General features: G+C 39.4%; 1 protein-coding gene across 1 annotated transcript in view; it reads left to right on the top strand.

Annotated features, from left to right (window-relative positions):
• Positions 1–27,182, top strand: part of TNFAIP8 (TNF alpha induced protein 8) — a 61,922-nt gene that overhangs the window by 13,249 nt on the left and 21,491 nt on the right. The gene's annotated exons all lie outside the window — the stretch shown is intronic.

Here is a 27,182-nt window from a genome sequence, read left to right as displayed (position 1 = left end):
AGCTCAGTTTACTCAACATGAGTGGAACAGTTCAGACTTTTCTGTTTGGATAAAACTTGATTTCTATTGTGTTTTGCAATCATTTAGATGAGTTTTCAGTAACCAATAATATTTGATCTTGAGTATGATTTGAGGTGGTTTTCTTACCTAACACACACCCATTTTTGTGTACAGTTTAAGCGGTAATTCATACTCAGCTAAATGTTGTTATAAACAGGAGGGCTTCTCAGACACCTGTTTTTAATGCTTGTTTATTGAATTGATTCATTAAATGCAAGGTGCTTTAAAATTTATCTTTCTCCTTATGATTCGTATCTCTTATCTTGATTTTTTTTTTGCAGAGTGCCAAATCCAGACAGGTTTCTCTAAATTTCTCTGTAACGGCTGCATATAGTTACACATACACTGAGCAAGTATATGTCTGAGCAGTGTTCTCTGCTGCATTAATAGCATGCAGAAATTACTGTGATTAAAGCTTTTCAGTGCTTGGGACCACAAGGTAAATTGCTTCTCAAAGACTAATTTTTTTTTTTTCCCCCTGTTCCGTTAATCTATTGCTATAGGACTGAAGAAAGTTGCTCAAGATACTCAGACTCTACACTGTCATTCTTAACTCCTTAAATATTTTTTTAGCAAACCTTTAACCCTGAATTTTCTTGGGAAAATGCCTAGTATAGAGATAATTGCAGCATCCTATCATTCTATTTTTTTTTCCTTGACTATGTGCTCTCACTTTTGTCAGAATCATAGAATGGTTTGGGTTGGAAGGGACCTTCAAAGATCACCTAGGTCCAATGTCCCTGCCATGGGTGGTGACATCTTCCACTATGTCAGGTTGCTCTCAAAGCCCCATCCAACCTGGCCTTGAACACTTCCAGGGATGGGGAATTCACAGCTTCTCTGGGCAACCTGTTCCAGTGTCTTACCACTTTCATTGTAAAAGAAGAGTCTTCCTTGTAGCTAATCTAAACCTATCCACTTTTAGTTTAAAACCAATGCCCCTTGTCCTGTCACTACAGGCCCTGGTAAAGTCTCTCTCCATCTCTCTTATAAGCTGCCTTTATATACTGAAAGGCCACTGTAAGGTCTCCCCGGAGCCTTCTCTTCTCCAGGCTAAACAACCCCAAGTCTCTCAGCCTTTCTTCATAGGAGAGGTGCTCCAGCCCCCTGATCATTTTTGTAGCCCTCCTCTGGGCCTGCTCTAACAGGTCCATCTCCTTCTTACATTGAGGGCCCCAGAGCTGGATGAAGCACTCCAGGTGGGGTCTCACGAGAGCGTAGAGGTGGAGAATCACCTCCCTTGACCTGCTGCTCATACTTCTTTTGATGCAGCCCAGGATATGATTGGCTTTCTGGGCTGTGAGCGCACAGTGCCAGCACACATCCAATTTTTCATCCACTGGTACCCCCAAGTCCTTCTCTTTTATCCTAGTGTAGTTTTGGTGCGTATTTCCTTAATCTTATTTAGTACTCTTAGGTTTCCTTATTTACTATTTAGAAATCCAAATATAATTTTTGCACATTTCTAAGACTTGTAAGTACAGAATATTAACATTAAATCCTTTATTTTCAGGGATTGGGTGGTACATTATAGATGGTTTATTCTGGAGTTGAAAATATATGGCAGCTGTCTGATTGTTTAAGCTGTTGTTATAGCTGCTTTATCATAACAAAGAAAGTGCAAAACAGATTATGTTTTCTAATTTCCCCTATTTTTATTTTAGATTCCCTTGCATGCATGTGAATATATGTACAGTTCCCACCTCAGTCCTTAACCTGTGCAGCTAAACTGTTACAGGTAGGCAATAGCTGATTCCAAAAAGAAAGAAAGGCCCTATAGTGGAAGTCACAAGTTATTCTGCTTTAAAACATGCTAGTCTGTATTATTTTCAGGGAAACTACACTTTGTTTTATGCAAAGCAATGCATGGCCTTAATCCTCTAGGAAGGAAAAGTAAGGTGAGAACAGTGAAAGTGGTCATTTAACCGTGGCAGGTGACAGCCTCAATGTCTTTTCTAGCACTGGAATGTAGTCAGAATTTTCAAGGAAGACTTGATTATATTTATTATTTTTGCCTGTTGAGAATGACATACCTGCACGTGGAATAGAGTCTCATTTCCAAAAGGAGACATTCCTAGCTAATGCAAAAGAAGATGCAGGTTGCATGAGGCTTAATTCATTTAACTTTTAGCTACAAAACGTCCAGATCCTATTGTTACTGAATGGCTTTTGACTTGTGGTATCATGTACATGTTTAAGAATTTTGTATTTTTTTTGTGAAACATTTCCAGATCTACATATGACTTCTGGAAGCTTTAAATAGAAGACTATCTTCTATTGAGATTGTTTAGAAGAAAGATACAGTTCAGTGCAGAGTACTACAACTTTTAAAGGAGTTGTTTTTAAAATTTATATTCAGAAAATGTATTTTTTTTATCGGTTCTGTGTATTTTTATAAGTATTACTTATTTTGGTGGGTTTTTTCCTACGATTCCTGTGTATGTGTTAAGCAGAGCTTGACTGCAGAAACACAGAGAGTGACTCCTGGCGTATGACATTCACAGGTTCCACTTTATAGTCTTGATAGGAAGGTGCTGCTTCAGGGACTGCACCTTTCCTGTCTTGCGAGAACACCTTTCTTGTTTGTCAGTCGTGGGAAGTGTGCGCTTTCAGGCCTTTTCACACTTGCTTGGGTAGCATATGTAGATTGGAAACCTGCTTTTCAGAGGTAAAATTATGGAAGTTTGTAACCCTGCTGAAGTTACTTGTGTAGCCTAGAATGAAATTCTAACAGTAACTCAGAATAGCAATTAAAGCACCTCCTTGTGTTAACTACAACGTCTGGCACAGGATAGCTGTAAGGTAGCATACTTTGTCAATAGCCATATAATAAGGAAACTTTACAGAGCCTCCTTCACATAAAGTCAGTTTTGGTTTTGAATGCATTGAGCTTTGCTAACATTACCTGGCGGTAAAGATGACTAGTTACAGCACATTCCAGGAAGTGCAGCTGTTTGCCCTCTTGCAAAATAATGAATATATTTGTTGTAGAGACTATGCAAGGAAACGAATCCCCTGGTGACTGATACTGCTTTCCTTACTAGAGAACTTGAAGCCAGGAATCTGAACTGTTAAGAAAATGCTTCAGCAGATGCATGTTAAAACCAGCACAAGCTTTTCCAGTCATAGACTGAAACCAACTCTCTTTATGCAGTCATCTGCCACTTTCACTCAAATTCTTCTCTTCCATTGTTTTCCAAATAGAAACTGTAAAAAAAAGTCACTTATCAAGGTTCTTTCCTGAAGGAAAAAAATACCTTTATAATACTTGAAGCCTTTAAAATAATTTTTGACATGGCAGGAGTAGAAAATTGTCTATGACTTTATTAAATGTTGATTTTATTTTTCTTTTGTTTAGTGGGAAGATTAATTTAATGAAGTTTAGCTTAGTAATATTCATAACATGAAGTAAATCAGACTCAAACAAATTATGGGCAATTTTGTTAGTTCCACTGGCTATACAATTTTTTTTAAATAATATTATGTCTCTGGACATAAATTTCAGTGTTCTTAAAATAATATCAAATACTATCCACTTCAATTCATAGAGAATCTTTTCTAGTGTTTTATCACTGATCACCTTGGGATGCATGCTAAATATTTTTTGCTAATGTTTATGCTGTTAACTTGAAATCACGTGAAACTTGCCAGAATTTTTGCCTTAATTATTAAGACATCCCCTAATTCTTTTTCATAAGGTAAGGTTTATAATAAAGACATCTTCTGCTTTTGTCTTGGTCCTGTATATGCTCATACCAATTTCATTAGGCTGGTGGTGGCTGTGTTTTAGGAAGAGGTTAACTGGAAGAAGCCGGTCTTCTGAATCACAGGCTCCAGGTCCCCTTGTAGCAAGCAACTGCATCTCATGTTGCAGTCAAACTTCATTTTAATTCTGTGCGGGTGCTTGCACGCTGTGTACACAGTGGAGGACAGCTCTAGTACTGGAGGCTCCTGATGTTTAAAGTTTTACCTGGTTTTGTGGCTGGTCTGTTCTCACTTGTTTTCATATCAGCCTGTGAGCTGAAATAATTCTTTCCATTACCTGCTGCTCAGCCCCTGGATGTTTTTATACTGAGGCCTTCTGTAATGAGCTTGTGTGTTGAAAGAGTAAATAAGCCAAACTCCTCTGCCTGCTGCTACAGGATAGGCACTCCCTCCCCTCGACCGCTACGCTCTTCCTTTGCGTTTCCTCTGGTTTGAATCCTGCTCTCCTGAACAGTGTAGGTACATACATACTTTTGTTTACATACGTACATACATGTGTGTTGTAAATAGCACCTCTAGATAAAGTTGTCTGTGCTGGAATTACTTCTCATGATTTTTTTCTTTTCTTTTCTTACTGGAGCGAGATGCATCGGCTCTTCTGCTAAGGGTTTCATGGCGCCACAGCCATAGATACACCTTGGCATTAACTGTCGTTGTATTGCAGCAGCATTTCTGGTACAGCCTGAAAGACTAATCATCAACACGCAGGCTCATCTGGTGGCGTTACCATTGGATCGTTATGCACACTAGTAGCAAACGTATGGCAAGACATGCTTAGCTGTGAAAGCTGCTCTGAGCAGTGTGTGTGATGGTGTAGCAGATGGTTTTGGAGCTCAAGGGCACATGGGGCTGTGAGGTTCTGGGTGGATTCAGCTCTAGTGCATGCCAAGGCTGTGAAGTCCTGACTGAAGCAAAAAGAGATGCGGTGTGTTTGGCCCCTTCACTTTCTGTGTGTGAGAAGCAGTACAGATTGCTTTGTTAGCAAGCATTGGCAGGATTCATCCATTTGAGCTAATTGCAAGAATGGTGGAAAATCTGTGGGCAAAGGTGAAGTTATCCTTGTTTCAAGCAAAGAAGTTTAAATAGAGCTTGTTCTGAGCATGTGCTGCCGAGGTAGCTGCTCATCTAGAGTTGACTTGAGGGCAAAGAAGGCCCAGTTTAATAAGATAAATACCCAGTCAGCAGGAGAGAAGCTCAGTGATGTTTCTCTATATTGAAAAATAGAACATTTCAAGCATCAGCGGGTGTTGGTATTGTGGGTACATGAGCCTCAAAGGAAGCCTGTTGGGTGAGCATTGAGCTGGTGTGATCCCAGGTTGTCATGGGGAGTGGCTCTGGTGTCGGCTTCTTGCCCACCTCCTCCAGGAGAACCGGGTGCTGTGCAGTGAAAGGGGTGGTTGCTGAAATGAATGGGATCAATCACTGGTGCTGATGAGGCAGGTATGAGGCAATGACAGCCACGGTAGGGATGTTGTCATGGCAGGCCTGAATCTGGGTCTTGAGCTGGTCAAAATGCTGGCAGATTGGGTGCAGGGTGAGTAGATAGAAAGAAATGCAATGCGCTTAGGGAAAGCTGTTGAGGGCTGGTAATGTCCCTTACTTACCAAACATGCTTAATGCCTGGTGAAATGTAATGGAAATTTGGGCTGAGAAATAGGCTATGCAAGAGTAGTATTTTTGGAAAAGTGTGGTGTGTGACTGTTACTTCAAATGCAGGAGTCCCTGTGTAATCAAGCAGTGAAGGATTAGGCATGAGAGATATAGGTAGAGCACCGGACTGGTAGCTGTGGTCAGGGGCTGAGTAATTGAAGGAAATACTGTAATGTAAGCTAATCAGTTTTCAGCCTTAGAACAGAAAACAGATGACTGGAACCATTTTTTTGACCTATGTGGTCTCTAATTGGTCAAAGGGATTATGAAATTTGCTTAGCATTGGGTTTGGGATAAGAAAAAAGGCATCCTTAAGCCCGCAGAGTTCATGCCTTTTCTGAGTTTCTGTAGAAGAGCTGAAGCTGTGGTTTATTGTTTAATTGCATACCAAGTGTTTGTGTCATCCTTTGTATGCAGGTAAGAATCTGTGCATTCCACCATTGTTGTCTTATCTTTTTCAGAGCAGTAACAGATTTGTTGATTTGTCATGATCTTGTGGCACAAGACCTTTTCTTTTTGTTACCAGTTGATGATATCCTCTCCTTGCTGAGGGATTAAAGCAAGTAAGCACTAATTTCACACACACTTTTGGCTGCCAAAAATGTCTTTCAGTCCTGCTCCCATGCTGGTATTATTTCCTTCCTTGTGTCAGCAGAAACATTCATGTTCATCAGACTGAGGAACTTGATCACGAGATTAGTTAGCTTCCCCCCCCACCCCCCCCCGCCCCCAGCAATTTTTTTCTGTGAATCAGTTCTGCAATCCGGTGTGCCGTACAGCTAAACAGATGCTTATGCTACCACAGGGAGCTCTCAGGCTGGGATGGGAGGAGAAAACAGAGTCAGTGTAACATGTCTGAGGGTTGGGAATTGTGCAACCACTTCATTTGGAGGCAATGCTTACATGTTTGTGTTCATAAAAGTCTCTCAGTCTGACTTTGTGCTTAGAAATACTCGTCTGTATTTCATTTCACTGAGACTAGCCCTGCTCAGATTTGTTCACTTCCTGCGTGTTTTTTTCTTTCTGTGTGCACAAACTCACACATTCTTTTGAGGCAAGTTTTATTACTGAAGTTTTGGTTAAGTATGTTGTCAGGTTTAGCCTTACCTAAACTGTAGAAGAAACCTTCTTTTAGACTGGTATTTACCCTTCCAGTACTCCCTGTTATCATTTTTCCTTTGGCAAGTCCACTGTCCAACTATGCACTAATAGTCACCAATTGTTCACTAGTAGCGTTCTATATAGTAAGTCTAGATCAGGAAAGATAGTAGGTTATTTTCACCTGACCTACTTTTGAGATAACCATTTCTCAATTATGTTTCAGTTTCATTAACCTCTCTTTCTTCAAAAAGCTTTCTGTAACTTGGAGTGCTGCTGTAAACTAACAGGCTTGTGGTTGGTCAGGTCACTTTTTTCCTTTTTCCATTCCCCTTTGTTGTTTGCTGTTTTGCAGTTTTCCTAAATTACAGATGTGATTTATTCAGCTTTAAATCAACGCAATCAACATCTGTGTATGAGAATTTTTTAGGAAATTTTGTAGAGGGTTTGGATTCTGAAATATTTTTAGGAAAGGTGTTTGATTGTCTTTAAGCCAGTTTTTAAAGTGTTTTTTTGTTTGTTTTGTTGGAGGATTGAGTATATTTGAATACAGCTTGGCTTTGTTTCTCAAATGTAAACTTGCATACCAGAAAAAGCTGCCTTTGAGTAACTCTTATGATCCATAATATGTATGTTGTGCCACTGTAGTGTTTGGCATTTATTAGTGCAACTTGCCACAGTAAAGTGAGAGATTTACCTTGGAATGCAGGGAAGTTTGACCCAAGAATGTCTAAGTACAATAGATGTATGGAAAACAAAAGATGCCAGGCACTGAGATTTTTTTCATTAATCTTAGCCTTTCTTTAGCTATGTCCAGTGATTTAATTCTGTAGTTAGCTCTTATGAATATCTGTCTTCTCAGTGTCAGCAGTGGCAGGGTTGCATTCCAGGATGTATGTGAGAAGTGCCCGATGTAGCATCTGCAATCCACATGTGTGTGTGTATTGTGTTTTAGATAAACCCTCTGCTGTATGAACATCTCAGTAAATAAATGTGTAGCTGACATACATATGCATGTCAAAATACTCTTATGTTTATACTAGTAACCATGCAGAGTTTTAAAAATACGCTTCCTTAGCAGTTGCTTAATTGTTTCTGTATAGCTTTTTGATAAAAATGGTAAGTCAGTGCATGCAAAGGAAGCACTGGAATTTTTAAAAATATTCCAAATATTAACTAAGGGAGGAAATCTGGTAATATTTAATCCTGATCTGCAGTCTCTTTTTCAAAATAAATGAAAAAGTTAAAATGATATTGTTTTTTACACTGGTTAGACTGAATCCTGAGTTACTTGCTGCAATTCTCTGCTTCTCTAAAAGCCATAATACAGAAGATCACTTAAAATAGCATTAGCTGTGACAGAGCTACTTGAACAAATCAAGACAATACACAGACGCCAAGAGGCTGTAACTTGCTTCCCTATTAGAGTTGTATTTTATTATCTGCTGAACCAGAGTAGTGAAGATTTGGTAGACATAGATGTCTGATTTTACTGTTTAGGATTTTTTTCCAACTTCTTCAAGAGGCAGCTGAAGAGTACATTGTTTAGGGATTTGCCACCTAGTCACTTGCTCACACACCACACCCCCCCGTCGCCCCAGTAGAAAGTGAGAGGATCAGAAAGACAAAAGTGAGGAAGAAACCTTGTGGGTCAAGATGAAGACAGTTTAGTAGGTGAAGGCAGGGGTGGGGCTGGGGAGGAGAAACAAGTAATGCCAAAGCAAACATTTACCACCAGCAGACCAGTGCTCAGCCAGTCCCAGAACAATAGCTAAACTCCCCCGACCCTGCCCCTGTGCTGATCCCAGGGTTACATGGTATGGAAAATACCTTTGACCAGCTGGGGTTAGCTGTCTCAGCTGTGCCACCTCCCCACCTCTTGCCCACTCCCAAGCTACACGCGGGGAGGGGGGCAGAGCAAGAGTCAGAGGAGGCCTTGACTCTGCTCAGCAATAACTAAAATGTTGGTGTTGCCAACACTGTTTTGGTCACAAATCCAAACCAGCATAAGGGCTGCTATGAAGAAAGTTAACTCCATGCCAGCTAGACCCAGTACACTTCTATTAACTTACTGGTAAAGCAGCAAGTACAGTAAATCTTAATAGGTTTACTAACTTTGCTCTGAAAATCCAAGTATTCTACAAATTCATGGTAAAGGCAGCACTCTGTCTTTACATAACCAACATTTTAATTTTGCTTTCCAAATAAAGGGTTAAGTTCTAATGCCCAAGGTGGACTTCTCTAAAGCTTATTGCCAATTATCAGTTAATTCCCCATAAACTCAAGTCTCCTGTCTGAAGCCTCATTGAATTAAAATAATGAAAGCTGCTATGAATGAAGTATCTGAATCCTCTTTCTAACAATTAGACTTTCCATTTTCTTGCTCATTATTCATGATTCTTGAGAATAAGTTTTCGAAATGTAAATTAAAGTTAGCCGCTACTTTTTTTTTTACTTACCAAGAAGTTTAACCTCTTTCTCTGGTTAAAATTCTCCTTTAAAATGTTCAGTACATTCTGTATCTCCAAATTTAGTCATGTTTTTATGAGTAAATAGCTCATGACTTTCCAACATACTGTTCTACTGAGGGTTTGAACTGCTTACCTTCCATTACATACCACACTGTACTCTTCTGTAAACAGCAGCAACTGAAATTTGTTAAAATTATAAAGAAAAGGAAAAATAACCCTTAGAGTATGGAACCCTAAATTTTCTCCTAGACTACAAAAACTTTCATTTAGACTGTCTCATAACTCAAAGAAAATGCAGAAATGCAAGTCAAACAGTTAACAGCTTTGTGAATTGGATCCAAAATTTAGTTGTGTCTTTGGAAACTTGTATCCAATTGACAACATAAAACCTCCAGAAAATAGCTCTTACCCCTGTCTATTGTTGTGAAGGTTTTCCATAGATAGCTTCAGTTGTAAGCAAACAAGCATGTGCAGTCCTCCAAATGGACAGGATTTAACTCAAAGGCTTGAATTAACAGGCCCTGCAAGATATGTCCTCCAGTAGTACCGGCAGATTGTTTCACAAGCTGTTGATTAACAGCTGCTCCTTATGAAGAGACTGTATAAACCCGCACAACTCAGCATATGGGGACGTGTGTTTTGGAGTCCTCAGTCCCAGAGAGAGCTGAAGCACCAAACTGGTTTCATAAGAAATCTGATGGCTTACTTGCTGTCCACCAAACTCATGGCAAACAGAAGCTCCCAGTTATTCAATGAAAATGTTTTGCTTCTCATTTTTAGCAACTGAAGATGTTGTTGGAATGTCTGCGGTGCTTCTTCACTGCACTTGGGCATCTATGTATCTGTTCCAGGGGTTCTGAAAGCCCTTTGGACATCCCAAGAGATTTGTCAGTGAATTACCCAAAAACCGTTGTGACCCTGCATTATTTTGCAGTGCTGTTTCTAAAAAGTAGATCCGAGCAGCATAGATTCAGGTTTGCTTGTTACCCCTCAAGAGAAGTTGTTGGAACCTTTCAGAAGCATTTACAAGATAAATGTGGTGAGGCTGTGGAGGTCCACAGTACTTAATCAGCAGTTAAGAGAGATAAGTAGATATAACAATTGCAGCACAGTCCTCAGACAAACTGAGTTAATATATAACGTCATGATAGTGTCTGGACTAGTCTTTTCTTTTTGAAAGCAAAAAAAACCCAGACAAGACCATAGTAGTTTTGGTAGCTTCCTTATTTTTTTGGCTGACATAAAATCACAAAGTAGATTTTTTGGATGCTTAACAAATTAATATAACTTTTGTTCTGATTTCAGGTTTACCTTTACAATATAAACAGATAAATCCTATTTTTTTAGGACCCTTAATTACTGTAAATTAAAACAAATTAAGTGCTAGTCCTTAAAGAATAAATTTGGTCTAGTACTCCAATAGGTAGTTCTGCTTAATTCCAGAGAGGAGTAGTATTTAGGAAATGTAGATAGGTTGATACTGGGACTGGATCCAGTAAATAATAGATAAAGCATTTATAACTTTAAAACATGAAAAAGTTGCACAGATGTTTGAGTAGATGAATAGTTCCCATGTAAATCCTTTAAGTAAATGTTGTCATAATTCTTAGTGATCACTATGACATTGTCCTCTGTTGTTTACACGTTAGTTATACAAGCTAAAAGCTTTAACCTAATGAGTTATAAAATGTATTTCCCAAGTTACAGATTTATGAACTCTTAAATGGGTTCCTGATCCTTCCTGTTTATGTTTTTCACTATTTTTATGTATTAACTCCAAAGCTTTCTAAATTCTTTTGTGTTGTATGTGATTATCTACAAGTCTCTGCCTCTGATGGATCCTGAGCTGCGGGTGGTTCGGAGGGTGGCTGGTGTCAGTACCTCTGTGGATGTCTTGTGGTCTTCCTGCTTTTGGCCACTGTTGAAGGTAGAATTCTAGGACAAACAGACCTTTGGTGCAGCTGCTCTTTATGTTTGCAAGTGATTACTTAAAGAGAGGATCAAGGGATAATTTTTCTCTTCTCAGCACTGGAGAGGCCATATATGGAGTGTTGTGTCCACTTCCGTGCTCCCCAGTACAAGATAGATATGGATTTACTGGAACAAGTCCAACAAAGAACCACAAAAATGATTAAGGGACTTTTCATGTGAGGAGAAGAGGCTGAGGGCTGTTAAGCTTGAAGAGAAGCCTCAGGGGGATCTTACCAAGCCTTAGGGGGATCCTACCAAGGAAGAAGAGGGACCCAGATTCTTCTCAGTAGTGCCAGTGACAGAACAATAGGCCTTGGGCACAAATTGAAATGTATGAGATATCATCTGAACACAGGAATACACTTTTTTACTGTGAGATGGTCAAACAGTGCAATGGATTGCCCAGAGAGGTTTCTGAGATATTCGTAACCCAACTGGATGCCATCCTGAACAACCTGCTTTAGCAGTGGGGTTGATCTCAGCAGACCCCTTCCAGTCTTAACAAATCGGTGATTCTGTGATTTTGGTGACTACTGCAATAACAGTGGAACCAATCCTGATACAATATTTTACTACAACTCAGCTTAGAATTTCATTAGACCTTTGTCTTTCTCCTCCTCCATCAAAGAGGATTGTTCTCATAAGTGGAGACTTTGGCCATTCGAGCATCAGCACAAAACCCCTGTAATCTCAGGAAACACTCAGGTCTCCCTGGTGACATTTTCAACCAGTGAACACAGCATTCAGAGTCATCATTTCTGGATGATCCTTACTGACAAATGTCAGCCTCACTCTGTTTAAAAAAGAAATAATCTTTTTAGTCTATTTGTACTCATACAACCTCAAGATGCTTCCTCTTATACAGGGACAAGAAAGGATGTAACCATGCTTTGTTCTCCATCTGCTGCAGTACAGTGATATCACAAATAGTGTCCTCCCTGCTGCCTTGGTCAAGGGTGGCATAATGCTCCAGCATCTGCTGCTACCATGAAAGATCTTAGGGCCTTTCCTAAAGTTGTTGAAATGTTTGGTGACAAGTCTGAGGAATCTGACAAAGGCTCTGAGGTTTTCTCCTGGTATTTGATTGCTATGGGGATTGGGCTAAGCTGCTGCCAGATGTCAGAAGCAATGAATACTATCATATTCTACCTATACAAAATTCTTGGAAAACACAAGTTTCACATGGTTTTACTGCTTAAATCAGTGGCAGCTTCTTTATCCATCTTGAACTGATTTCCCTCATTGCTGTTGACTATGAAAAATAACTGACAGCTTTATTCTGCTTTTTCTGCAAAAATCTGTATATGTCCTGGTGCTTGTGATAAAACTTGTATTTCCAAGCTTCTCTACAGATTAGCACAGTAAATTGAAATTGTTTCTATCAGCATTAACAGTTTATATTCACTAGACTTAAATACTTAAAACAATTTCCTTTTCTCAAAGAAGTAAGCTGACTGCATTACTCTTCCAGAAGATCATCTGGCTTTGAATTTTCCTTACAAGAGGTGCTGGAGTCACAACAGCAAGGACTTAGAGCTCTGCCATTGAGGAGTTCATTTTCTTCACTATCTCTGAAAGAAGCTAAAACAGAACTTAACCTTCTTTAGAACTGCAAACTCTGCCTCTGTTATTTAACATTACGACCATTTCTACTCATCCATATATTCAGAAAAGGAAGCAGTGCTGTTGTTGATAGAGGCTGTCTTCCCATCTTTGCTTGAAACGGTATCTCACCACTACACCTTTGAATGCCTGCCAGAAGTGGTGCATTTTCCTTTTTCTTCTTCCTCTCTTCTGTGTTTGGACACAGACTGTACATTTTCCATTTCACTTGTAGTGGTATCATCGTGAACATCACTTCTTATGTTTATGATACCCTGCCTTATTATAGTGGAATGTGTGATGTCATCATCTGACATATTATCTCATGCCATATTCCACATAAATTGATGCAAGGCACCAATGATCCCTGAAGATAGCTGTGTCCTCCTGGAGAGAGGAGATGTGAGCACATCTGTCCCAGCAGCTCCAGTCATGCTTAGTCGTGATGTGAGTGGACAGTATCTCTTAAAGGTATTGGTTACTGGTAACATACACAATTAGGAATACAGCAGAGCTGGATTTGGAAAGCACTATGGTTTGTGAATGAAGTGTGCATGTCTCAGGAATATTTCTAAACTGTATACCAGGTAGGCAGTTGCTTAATATTGCTGTCTCATTTTATAATAAATCAAGGTTTATACAGACCAGAATGGTAGCACAGGCTTGGGGAAGGATGCTGAATATATTTGCTGAGTGTTAGCATTCAAAACAAGCATTTGGCCTAAAAATAAATACCTTAATTTTTGTAATGAAACTGGTCCCCAAAACTTTGTAATCACTAAAATGCATATAAAAATAGAAATATATATTTCATTTTGAGGGAACGTCAGACATCACAAATACAGTTAAATAAGAGCCTTGCAAGTACCTTCACAGATGCTGTTGATGTTTTTTGTCACCACCTGGACTTTATCTTTCATAATGTTGCTAACCTTGTTTTTGATGGAGGCGTATCAGATACTTTGATCAATAGCTAGTCTCCGGTTCAGTGCAGACGCTGATACTATTTATTTGTTGGGGGTTCGCAGTTCTGCTTAGATACAGAAGATACCATTTCATTTGTCTTATTTAGTCAAAACAACTTTTATGTCTAGCTTGAGTTTTAGTATAAAACATCTGTAAATAATTAACTTCCCTGTACAGCCAATTTTAGAGTAGGTATTTGTAGTTACAGTGTTTTTACCCTATGAAACCAGTACTAAGTGAAATCAGAAATCTGTTGCTTTAGACCTGAGAGTTTTGCCGTAAGAGATTAGGAGAGGAAAAAGCTGCTGTCTTATTCACTGAGGGATTTCAGCACACAGCCCTAGGTTGGACATCAGGACCCCTGAAGAGAGTTGACCAACTTATGTGGGATTCACAACCACCAGTACGTTAGGTAAGGGCTTGCCTGAGCATCAGCAGGAGAAGTTGACATGCATGAGGTCCTAGTTCCTCTCTGGAGAGAGACACCCTACTTCCAATGGAAGGACAGTGCCTGTTTCACCCCAAAATTTGTATCCTGGAGCTCTCGCCTCTGAAACAAGGCCTTTTGATGCATGGAGTTTGCTAGTACATGAATTCAGACTAAATATCAGTTGAGGGGTGGTTTATTTCTTTATGTACTGAGGTTAGAAACAGCTTCAAGATGATAAAAAAATTCTTATTTCAAGTCTCAGTCAAGGTTGAGCATCTCAAACCCAGTTCAGTTCTGATTTCATTTAGAAACCATTTGGTGAAAAGTCGTAAGTAGCTCTGAGTTGGAGATCAGATAAGATGAGCATAAATCTCTCTCTTCGTCAAACACATTACTTTCTTTCAGATCTTTCTTGCACAAACATTATTAACTATGAGTGGTTTGTGGTTTTTGTTGTGCACATTGGTCTGTGTACATCTGTAGTTCTGCAAAGAATTTTTAAGTTGTATTTAAAGGAAGGAGGTGGCATCGATGTGTAACGCTTTTTGAAAGGTGAATATTCATAGATACCATATTTCAAAGAATCTGGAAAAATAGATAGACAATAGGTACCCCACAGGCGCTTTGTATGTGCGTGTATGTATGTGTCATCAATGAAGGGTCAATAGAAACCTGTGTTGCACAGATTCATGCAGGGGATACTGACATTTGCTATATCTTATCACTTAAAAATGCAACATTTCATGCTAAGTGTACTTGCATGTTTCTTAAAAACTAGAGAAATAAGAAAAAGCATCCAGTTCACAACTCTAAGCTAAAGCATCAGTGTTTGTCAGCAATCAATCATCCCAGTTTTGATTAGCAATGTTTTTTTTTAAACTTTTTGACAACATTTTTCTCCAAACCTTGTATTAAGACAGATTTATTTATTGGTGTTAGATACTTGCGTATTTTAGTGCAGTAGGTTCTTTTTTCTTTTTGTTATTTCCCTATTCATTAACTGTTAGGTGTTTGTATTTCACTGATTGCTGATTAGTATTGGAATAAATGCCAGAAACCCACTATGACAAATAGGAATTTCCATCTCTTCCTTGCAGTCAGTAAGGTCAAAACATTGTAACTACTGATGAGATGGCTATCCTTGTGGTTTTTGTCATGCTTGTGATTTTTACAGTGGAGTTTTCTTCTTTACCCCTGATTCACTTTGATAAACTGATATACTTACCTACAGATTTCCAGGTTTTTACATGTGGAGTTTCCTGTGTTTAAATTCCATAGGAATTTTGAAGACAAATTAGGTTGTTTGTGCAGTGACTGTTGAAGAGCTATCTTGAATTGGTCATAGGCTTGAAGGTTAGTCTGCATTTACAGTACAAACTGTGGAGTAAAAACCACAGAAGATTGTGAAACCAAACTCTCAGGAAATGGGGAAACATGATGGCTTTAATATGATGTTGCCCAAACACATTCACTGTTTACTGTCAGGTAAGCTTCTGCTGGCTTTTTCCTGATGTTAAAAATAAGTTTTGTTATGTAGGCGTTGGAATGATCTGTTTTGGGAAGGAATTACATTAGCTTTGAGTCAAATATATTTGTAGCCTGGCTTCATAATGTTACATTTCACCTCTGCTTTTCCATTCATCGACTAGACTTGCTACTGTTTTCTACCCGCAGTCAACAGCGCTGAGATCAAGTAAGCCTGTTTGGATGTAAAAATCCGATTTGAATGGAACAGCTGCATAGCCAAGTGAACATATGAGCTTTCTGCTGAATAGATGATGTTTTACTGCTTTCAGTTAATGTGTTCTTTTGTACTGTTCTTCTAGTTTCACAGTTAAGACAAGCATGTCATGTCTGGTATTTGATAAAGAATGGAGATTTATTTTTTCAATTTCGCTTCCAGAGATGAAAAACTTGGCAACTCTGCATTGCCTTAAAATATGGATCAAGATGTTGGGGAAAATCTTACCTGCTTAGACAGCATTGTTTAGAGCAATGGGAATGTGTTAAGTGGTGGCAATTCCTGCTTCATCTTTTTTCATGGGGAATGTGAATGCATTTGTACATAAGTTAAGGATTAAATGCCTTAAGGCAACCAGGAAGTAGAAAAACATAGATTTAGTATTTGTTTTATTTTCTTAGACTTCTGAAAATGTGATAGGCAGGTGTCTCTACCCAACACTGATTAGACTAGAATATCCTAATTTGTTTTATTGCATCTCTGTTACTATAAATGAACTGCATTTTTAAAAATGTCTGCTATTGCAGTTTTACATTGTACACAGAAAACAACTACTATTATTTAATTTTAGGTAAACCATGCTTTCTCCACCATTTGAGTTGCTTTTTATTTTCAAAAGAAAAATTTCTTTTCAATTTTTGAATTCTCACAGAATACTGAGACTTTGTCTTTTCCTGGAAGTGACACAGAAAAGTGTAATGCTTGGGGATATTTAGCAGGCTTAGTGAGTGTTATATGTGTGGTCTTTATCCATGGTACTCCTTGGTTATGATGGGGACTTTAATTTTGCATAGTAGTGGTATTTGTGACTTCAGACCTCGTATCACTGCTACATATCAGGCAAGAGGCCATCGGGATTCCTGATGATTAGATCAGGGCTGGGGCTCATCTCTCCCTTCCCACACTGACCTCCCCACTGCTTTTTCACCTGGGTTGTACCTTGCTGTGGATGTAGGACCTGTTTGGGCATGACTTCTCCTTCACAGAGGTGACTACAGTGTGAAGAGTCCCCCTTCTCCCATTTGAATTCCTGAAATAAGGGAGACCTACTCCAGTCCAGTCCCCTCTTTCGTCCACTACCCCCCTGATTTATCCACTGTCTCCGCGCCTGAAACAATCTTGCATGTCTTGTGAGAGGAAAGGCTGCCACTGACTTTGGGGCTGGGAAGGTGAGTTACAGGTATCTCAAAACCTCCCCTCTGCTGGGAAAAAGAAGGTTGCATTATCCCATTTCTGGAAGGGCAATGGCAGGATAGGGAAGGGAAAAACATACAGGCAGAGCAGGGCTGAACTGAGTTATTGCAGGCAGAAATTGGGGGCAAGAGCTGAGAGTGGCAAGTAGCACAGTTGTATCCGTACCTTGAAGTGATACTTGAAATTTTAGCATGGTTTTAAATTCATGGAGCCAAGTTGTTACTACTGTATCATCCATTATATTGCTATCTTAATGTAAGCATCCTCTGGATAGATGTAAGTCTTTTTTCAAGCATGTGTGGGATTTGGGTTGGAAAAAGTGATAGACATTTTGTGCTGCTTCCTGGTGTGTTGACAACAGATTTCAGGTGATGGCCACTATGTCAGAAGTGTTTAGTTCTTCAGATTTACCATTCCAGCACATACAGATGAAACACAATTTCAACCTTTTTGTGTGAGTTGCCATATGAAATGTTAACGCAGGGCTGCAAGTGAAGTCGCTCGACTGTTTTACCTGCCCTTTGCTGCTGGTTCTGCTCTGTTCCCCAGACTGGAGCAAAAAACAATCCTGAAGGCCTGCTTCTTTTTCTCAGGGTGCTGTTGCCACCTGGTGGCATTGGCCAAAACCAGCAACAAATGCTCCGTGACCTACATCAGTCGCTGACAGACGTCACGAGTGAGATGTATATGGGATGCGCAGGGGGGAGTGGGTGCGTCTCTTTTGAGTCTTTACCTCTGCGCAAACTCAGAAGTTTGTTACGTGGGATTTCTGATAAAAGTGCCCCATCCCTTGTGCACCAACAGTGGCAGAGTTGGTGGTAGTCTTTATTCTTTCTCTTGCTCCATTTATTTTCTAAAGTGGCCAAAGATACTAACTGTTGTCCATACTGAGCCTCAAATTTTGGAAACACTGTGAAGTACTCAGCCTTTAGGAAGAATTGCAGTAGCACAGTCCTGACAGACCAGCTGCCTGAACGGTAAATCATCTTAAGTATGTACCATAACTCAGCTTTCGGCAAACAAGATGTTGAGCAAAAAGATTAGGAAGTCTTGTTCAGATCTTGTTACCTCCATCTCTCTCTTTTTTTTTTCTTTTTTTTTTTTTTTTTGAAACTGAATACTTGAAATAGTTCATGAAAGCCTTGCAATAACCCTGTGCAGTGGTATTCAGTTTGGCCTGGACCCAGCGTGCAAACTCTGTTATTGTTGTTGCTAAAGCATAGAGCTGAAGTATGAATTTCCTGTAAAGCAGATAAAATACTTGAAATGTTAGACATGTTTCTACTAAATAAACTCATTTAAGCTCCAGCAAAAATTCTGAGGTTTTTTTAAATTGGAACTCACAGCAATCAATAAAAATCCAACACTGAGTTTTTAATGTAATGCTAAAATGCTAAACAGAGTTTGCACCTGGAATTTGACTCCATTGCTTGCTTGCGTAAGCCAGCGTAATATAGGGAAAAACGCGCAAGGTATGGATTTTCAGTTGTCATAACTAGATTAGAAATCATCCAAGCCCTTCTTTTGTAGGAGAAATACTTACTTTAAGCTGCAATTCATTTATTAGATATTAAAAAAAAAAAAAAAATCAAAGAGCTATTTTAGGTTAAAATTCCCCTATCCAAAAAATAAATATTAACGGTTAGCTGTAACTGGAATCTTCCTTAAGTGAACACCACATGCCTGTGCATGCTTGGTAGGTGGAAAAGAAGACGAGGAAGATGCTGCTGCTCCTCTCAGACAGTCACTCTCACTTGGACCAGCCTAAAGTGCTGATCTCCCAAGTGTGTTTTAGTTATGAAAATGTCACCACAGGCCAAGGGAAGCAAGTGCTGAAAATCTTCCCTCTAAAGCTGCCATAAATGACGAGTTCTTAAATTTGTTTGGGTATTGTGAACTGACTTTTCAGCACTTGTTCGGCATAGTCTTAGATAATCTTTTTCCCCAAAGAAATCTAGTTCTTGCAAGTACTTTTCCAGATTCTTAATGTGCCTTCAGTCTAAGCTTTAGGCAAATAATAAACTGATGTAAAACCGATTTGGAACATGCAGAAATCAATATGGTTCTTTGAATGAACACCACATAATAAGATACATCTGGCTTGTGAATGTAAACTATAGCTAAACTGAATTTTTAAAGAGCAAACTCTGCTTAGGTTTAATATCCATTTAAATCCCTCTTTTAATCTCTTCTAATTAAATTTGAACTAAAAGGAGATTATTCGCATACCTTGGTACTTTTTTAGTTTTGTTTGATTTGAAATTTTATCTAGATAAGATTGCATTTGATATGCAAGTGGTGTTTCAACTGTTTGCATGATTAATAGCTTTGGCGTCTAAAAGAAAAAGGGCATAGTTTGATTGTTACGCATTAGCAAAACACTTGGATCGTTGGCTTGGGACTGGAACACAGCTCTTGCAAACTGAGACACATGTGTTTTCCCATATGTACACTACTTTTATATGAACAAAACCCTTCCTTTTTAAAGGTAATGCTCAATTTTCTGTTCTATCAGCATCACTGCCATACCTTTGAAAAAAGAGAAAAATGTATCTTCTTAGCCATACACTCCACTAACACTGTTTAAAACTAGTTCATGGACTTTGTTTTCAGGCTCTTTTTGGCTATGTGATATTAGATTTTCTGCTTTTAATTAAAATATCCCTTTTCAATTAAAATTGTTCCAGCACTGTGTTTTGATGCATAACTATCTGGCAATACCTCTTCTCTTATGTCTTGCTGAGAGCAGATCTGGTGTAAGTATCTCTTCTCATGGCCTGTGGTGATGCTGTCAGTCTCTGTGTAGCACATTGACTCCCCACTCATCTGGGGAATCTGTGATGCTTTATGTGATTTCTGTTTCTGATGCAGGGCTTTTTAATGTTTGTTTTTGACGTTCTGCCCCTCAGATTTCTTATTAGACCTTTCTTTCATTTATGCAAAGGTTTCAATGTCATACAATAACACAACCATTTTGTAAGAATTTTATCATAAACTGCCACTGGGAAGCTTATTTTTTTGTGACAAAACTAGCTCAGATCTTCTGTACTCTTTACCAAACTGGAGGATTGCACCTTCCTACCTCTGCTCACGAAGGTCTCTTCATTACTGTCTCATTGTCTTCAGTGGTGCCTTTTGCTTGGCATAGCTGTGTTGACAGCATCAATCTGTGTGTGCTCCTTTTAAAGGAAAAATGAAAATCACGAGTGAAATTTTTGGTATCTGGAGAAACAGTGCTCTAAGCCTGTATCAGTCAGTACCTGTTGCAGTTCTTGGTGCAAGCCCCTCAAAAGACAGTTAACCTTGACTGTCTTTAAATTCCATCATGTCCTCTATGAAATCCTGAACATTTAGCATCCGTCACTGATTATCACCTATTTGTGGGTAGCAACCAAGTCATTGAATGTTATTTGGCATGTTTGCTCTTGAGAAATTGTTCTATACTTGCTCCTGCACTGAAACCTTATCTTCAGTAATTGGTAACTGCTGGATAAATAAATAAGCTCCTCTCAGTGCATGGTAGCTACGTGGCTACAATAAAACCATTGTTACTGTTAGTGGTTTTGTACAACGTGATACCTAAAGTCAAGGCAACAGAATTACATCAGAGTTCACATCTCAGAAGTCATGGAGTTGCTCTGTGTGTGGATTTGCAGAGTTGTTTTGAAAGACAAAAGGTAAGCCAGTGAAACCCATTCTGAGCTGAGAGCTGTTTTGTACCCGGCAGTGTGCTGTTCTGTGACAAATGATGCTCATCCTGAGGCTGAAAGGTGGGTATCAGTCTAAGGCAGCATTCCAGTCCTGTGCTGAGGCTGTGCTGTGGCTGAAAGGTCTGACAATTAGTGGCAGATGCAGATAAAGCTTATCGAGAAAGCCATGTTTTGAGGCTAAGTGAAGATGTTTCCTCACCTCATACCCACAGAGCTTTTGAGTGAGGCAATGGCAGCTTAAAAACAACTGTTGTTGCTATTTGGAAACCAACAATCTCAGCACATTTGTAACAGGGACACAGGTTTGGAAGATGCACACTGCACAGTAATCTTGACAGTTTGCAAGGTGGTTACTATTATATTGTCTTCTTGGGCTGTCAGCACTGGAAATACATTGACTTGATTGTGGGTATTGCACAGGGGGACATTGTAAACAGTAGAGATGAGAATAATGGGACTTTCAAATTTCATAGCAAAGTTATGTTCAATATTAAGCAGGTTCAACTTTGTGAAACCTGTTGTGCATATATTTTCCTACTCTCTCACTGTTTGTTTTCTGTCTGGGAGAGAAGAGCTGAGGAGAGGAGCCTCTGTAAGGCAAGTTTTACTGCATCCATATGGAAACTAGGATCTGTCCCCTATGTGCCGCTTCTTCCTATCCCTACTTTAGTGGGCTCATTGTGAATCTGTTTGTCACCTTGTACTGCTGCTTATTCTGCCAGTTTGTTATCAGAAAGGAGGTCTTTAGACATACTTTTGTACAGCCTAGGTTTGTAAAGCCCTAGGTTTTGCTTACTTTCACCAAAGGCCACACCAGTAGTGTGGTGTGGGTTCGTATCATGCTAGATTTGCTATATATTGCTCTTGCCATTTGGAAGTGAAAGAATGGACAGGCCTCAGTAAACCACTAGCAGGATGGAGAATGGATGCTGAACAGGAGGGTATAGAAACAGGCAAGGAGGACAGCACAGGGGAGAAGGGGGGTAATAGGATGAAGCTCTGGATGCCAAGCACAGTGCAGAAGGTGTTGAGGGGATTGCCTGATCCCTTGGGGCTGGACTTTTTATAATTCATTAACCACATGGTAGAAACATACACCAGAGTATCATTCATGGGTCTGCCCAACAGGTGGAAGTATTGTGAGGACTTCAGCAAGTGCCACAAGCATTACCATCTGAATTAGTATGAAGTCTGTTGTGTGAAAGGGAAGAAACAAGTTAAAAATAGTGAATAGCATGCAGTGATGATCAGGCCAAAACCAGGAGTACCCATATTTTTCAGATCTGGCTACAGACCAACCTGCCAATGTTTTAGTTTATTTTGTCTCTCTAGCTTTCAGTGGGCTGAATTTTCCTAAGATGAAAACAGTACCTGGTACATGGTTTATGCACATGAAGATAATTTGCTTAAAAATTCTGCACCATAGATAACTGAGATATTAGAGTTTTGCTTTTATATGAAAACACTTTATGCTGTATGCTGAAAACAGTATTTTTGACATCAATCAAAAGCTAAGCACTGTCTAGATTATTTTGATACATCTGTGTTTTTTGGTAGAAGATAATAAAACAAATAGAAATTAGGAGAAAAGCCTGGCTACAGCAACAACAGATGGGCTATTGTACCTAATCCTTTTAGTTACAGAACTGTATAAACAGTGCTATAAAAATCACACAGCTAATCAAAAGTCTTTTTTTTACTATAAAATAATATTAAACCCCAAATTAACAAAATTGCGTAAGAGTTGGAATTTGTTTTTACTGCACTCACGCTAAATAGACAGTGCATATTGCACTATCTTTTGCAATAATAGAAGTAACAATTACAGATGGTGTTGCTCTACCTCTGGGTTAGGAAATAACTTCAAAAATAGCTTCTTGGTTAGCTAATTTGAATGTCTGTGTGTAACTGTTTAAGTGCATAACTGAAAGCTGAACAACTTGGGTACAATGCAAGAAAACTGAAATTTTACTTTTTTCTGTGACTCTGTACCCTTCTCTCCACACCTTTCCCTCCCTGTGTACCATCATGCCCATTTGATGTCCATGTGCACCTTCGCACACACGTGATGTCTGTGTGTGGCAGCAGAAGGCACAAACTGCAGGTTGGGGCTGCACTGTGTGGCACTTGGGAGGATGCCTGGCAGGTGGACTTCTGCATCCTAGGGGATGGGCAGTGCTGGAGGAGGCAGCACCTCCTTGCTTTGTGCTGCAAGATCTTAGTGCTCTGTAGGTATGCCAAAGAGCACATCCACTAGTCTAAACTAATAGGGAAAGGCTGGAAAACAAAAATGTCACCTGTTTTATAAACCTGTTCATCTTGAAACTCAGTGCAGTTATGATCTGCCTGCCTGGAAAAAGGCTGTAGTGGTACTGGAAGAGATGCAGAAAAGGACTAATGCAGCAAGTCAAGGGCACACTTCTATGTTGTCTTTGGCTGCTTACTCAATCAGTAACTCCTATAAAAGATCTTTCTGGTAAAACCTGCAAGTTAACAAGGCACCACTTGGACAAGAAGTAGCTACAGTTAATTTCCTAATGTTATCGCAATATGGCTTCCAGCAGTTCGTCCTCTTTTTTCTTGTACCTTTATTCTGAGATACTGTATAAGCATCTTCTTGTCCTTCTACTGTATAAATATCTTGTTGCCCTTCTGGTAGGGCAACATGTCTGGAGATTCCATAATGTGCGTGGACCAGACCTGCTGCACTTATTTCTGCTTGGGAGATCTTGGATTGAAATATAACAATCTTACATCTTGTTCCCTTTCAGAACATTAGTTTGAGAAAAACTCAAATATTTGAGAATTGATTGTTGAAATGCATTTACGGTGATGGGTGTATCACATAATATCTCATTACATTTTGCAAATGATAACATATGAAGAAATAATACATGTGAGTGCTTCAGGACAGTATCCAATGTTCTCCCTGTCTTTTGTGAAAACTTCTATTATGTGCCTGTAACGCACACCCATTGAAGAATGTCAGAAGTTAAAAAATTCGTCAGCCCAAACCCCTTGTATCAGAAATAGGTACAACTTGTTGGGCTTACAGAAGAGAGATTGCATAAGCTTTCCTTATATTACTGCATGATTGCTAAATGGCAAAGTTTACATAATCCCTAGGTTTACATTTAAGTATGGTAACTTTGAGTTTACTCCATCAAACAGCTGGTTGAAAAGCTTTGTTTGTAGTAGTACTGTGGAAGCTAGTACTTTGTTTAACTAAACAGTCTTACATGGGACAGTGTAGTGCAACACTTTTACTTTCCCATCGATCCACACAACATTCTGCAGCCTTGCTATTCATGGGAAAGAAAATCTCTACGGCATGGCTACTGGTGTAGCGTGAAGAAACCATACCTGCAGTTATGTGTATTTTGATCTTTCAAGGTACTTGCACACCTCTTTATTTTGTCTCACAGTTGGGAGTAGGGTGGGAAACCCAGATTTCCTCAGCTGTCATCAGAGTTCTGTCATGTGGCTTTAGATAACTCAGTGCAGTTACACTTACCAGCAAAAGACATGCAGTTGACTTAGAAACATAAAATGATTGGTGGCCATTGTCTGTGGCAAGGAGTTGAAGTTGGGCATGGACCTTATTTTTATTGTTTAAAGGTTTGCAATCCATTGAATGGGACTTTCTGGAAGACCAGGAGTTATCACCAGACAACTTTCATTACGTTAACCAAACATGGAGGTTTTTTTTTTTAAAAAAGCCATGAATATGTAAAGTCTGAAATGTTACATTACCACTTCCTTCTCTAGAACTGTTCTAGGGCTGTGTAGGGTTGGATTTCGGGGGTTTTTTTGTTTGTTTGTTTTTTTCCAGTAGGAGCTCTATTCTTGCTTCCATGGCAGCTGCCTCCTCTTGAAAGCTTCTTTCTGATACTTTTCATGTACTGGTGCTGTTTCCTTTTTTTTTTTTTTTTTTTTTTGTGAACCAAAACATTACAGTCTTTTTTGACACTTCAGCATTGAGCTTCAGAATCTTCTTGGCAGTAATTTTAGCACCATCTTGGGCCTACTATGATTTTTATTATTTATTTTAAATATTTATAAAAGATGTAATAGGATTTGCTACCTGTGTATCTATTAAGAAAATGCTTCTGTAAATAGAGCTGTCTCAGTGTGCATTGAGACCCAAAACATGAGCAAGGTTTTGAGCTGGGCTGGGGATATGCTGACACAGCTACCCATCCTTTCACAATGCCCTACATATTGCTGCAGTAAGCCAAGGCCTGACTATAGCCTGTTCTTTCTGTGGTAACCCTGCCTTGGTGTTAGCAGAAATGAGGACAATTTGCAAATGATGAGCTAAAAACCAAACCAAAACCAACTAAGTTTTTTGTAAAGTAAAACCAGAAGCTTTTTGTTTGAGCAGAGGAGTGTATAAAGGACCATACTTCACTGTACCCCCTTGTCTTACCCAGCATCGTGTCTTTTAGACTTTTAGCCACTGAAAGTTAGTATGTAAACCCATTTTTTTGTGTGCCACAAAAAAGATCTAATTTTCCTCTGTGAATTCTGGCCTTGCCTCCAAGACAGCATCTTTCCAAATGTATGGTTGGTTTTAAGCCCTTCATTTTAGGAAGTTACTCTTCCCTAAGAGAATCTGCCCCATGAAATTTAGCTGTATCTACTGATTCAATTTTTAGAGGTTTTGTCATTCTTTCCTGCAGGTGAGGTAGTGTCATCCCTTACCTGGGTTCCAGTGTTTTCCACAAACTCTCTTTAATTTTTACCTGCCTTACTCCATTACTTTTACTGGCCTTCTAAGTAAAATTATTGGAGTTCATTGGGTGCATACTCTGAAGAAGGTGATAATGTCCTCATGATTGAATGCCATTACAAGTTGCTGCTTAACCTAAGATCAGAAAATTACCTACCTAAACACTTTTCAGTCTGGTTGGGGTCTTTTCAGCCAGTACATGTGTTTCTAAGAAGCATGACAACCAAAACAAAACATAAACAAAACATTTATGGAGTCTGAATTGAGACCCTGTATGCAGGAGCAACAGGGCTGAGTGAGGAGATGCAATCTTGACTCTGTAGGAAAGAAACAAACCAAAATCATGGGGTTTTTGTTATCTGTCCAGAGAGGTCTGATGTTTCTGAGAGATTTGAGAAATCTTAATTTGCAGAACTTGCTGCCATTTAACCACAAGGCTCTTTATCTCTGTGTCCATCTGTCATCTAAAATAACAAAAGGCATCCATCTATTGTGTAAATCTGTTCACACAAGGCTCTCGATACTGGATTATATTCTGGCTGTTTTACCCATCTACCAACACTCCCTTTGATTAAAGGACCCCAAAGGCTATTGCAGTTCCATTTTGACTAACACTATGTTTCTTCCTGTTCCTCTTCTGTTCTGGGGCGGGGGGGCGCTGAGTGGTTTCAATCTACTAAACAGTGATTACCCCAAACCAGTAATTTTGTAAAACTTTGTAATATTTTTTTTTCTTTTTAAACTTGAATATGTGGGTTCCTTAGCTGGTCCAGTGTTGTAAGTACTTTTTCTTCTGTGATTCCACTTAGGGCAATATTTGCTTTCATTCTCTATGCTTTGAAGGATGCAGCTGCTGTGTTTTCCACACCACAGGAGATGATGAGGCCTGTAGAAGACAGCTAGCTTGTCGAGGAATGTCCCTGTCAAGGGACCCATGGAGTTGGGTGTATTGCAAAATGAAAAATTGCCAGTGTCACCAAAAGCCTTTAACTAAAATGACATTTGTCTTTTAAGCATGGGAGAAGTACATGGCAAAGGACAGTCCTTATAATGAATAAAATCACTCAAAATAGGACAAAAGTTGCTCACATTCTGAAGTGTTCTTTACCCCAGTCCCCAAAGCCCTAAAATGAAGGGCTTAAAACTTTGCCATGGCTGAAGAATTTATACCACCCTTCCTGACTCTGTACCTTTTACTTATGAGACCATCCTACCTACTTACAGTCTTCCCATAAGCTTTAATGAATACAGATGAATGTTACAATCTGAAATGCTTAATTTTTTTTTTTTCCTATGTGCCCCAATTTTGTGTGGGTGACAGCTTTGGCTCTTTCTAACTTCATCTTGAAAAACACTTATTTCTACTTGACTCCAGTAACATGCTCGCTAACTGTTAATAGCGTTACTTCCAGGAAGACCCTGACAACCCTTCAGGTGCGCACATTTAACCCTGTGAGGGGGAGGTAGGTGTGAATTCGGTTGCATGTCGGAGCTGGCAGCCCCATCAGGACTTCTCCAGAGAGATCACGCCTCTCCTTTTGTCTAAGCAGTCACGTTTCCACTGAGGTTTTGTCCTGTTTGCTGTGCTAAAAATATATTAAATGAGTAAGTAGGAAAAGATGGTTCCTTTTGACAATGATTTTACTGGAGACTGTGCCAACTGGAAAATAGGCTTCCAAGTAATTCCCCCTGATTTTGCTCCAAAGGCATGTATGATGCATGGCGAGTTGGGGGATGGCTGCAAAAGACCTCTGTTCTCTTGCTGTGCTGTACAACAGTGTCGTGTAATAGT

This window comes from Buteo buteo, chromosome Z, assembly GCF_964188355.1.
Source record: "Buteo buteo chromosome Z, bButBut1.hap1.1, whole genome shotgun sequence".
Lineage (NCBI taxonomy): Eukaryota > Metazoa > Chordata > Aves > Accipitriformes > Accipitridae > Buteo > Buteo buteo.
This window is presented reverse-complemented; position numbering and strand designations above follow the sequence as displayed.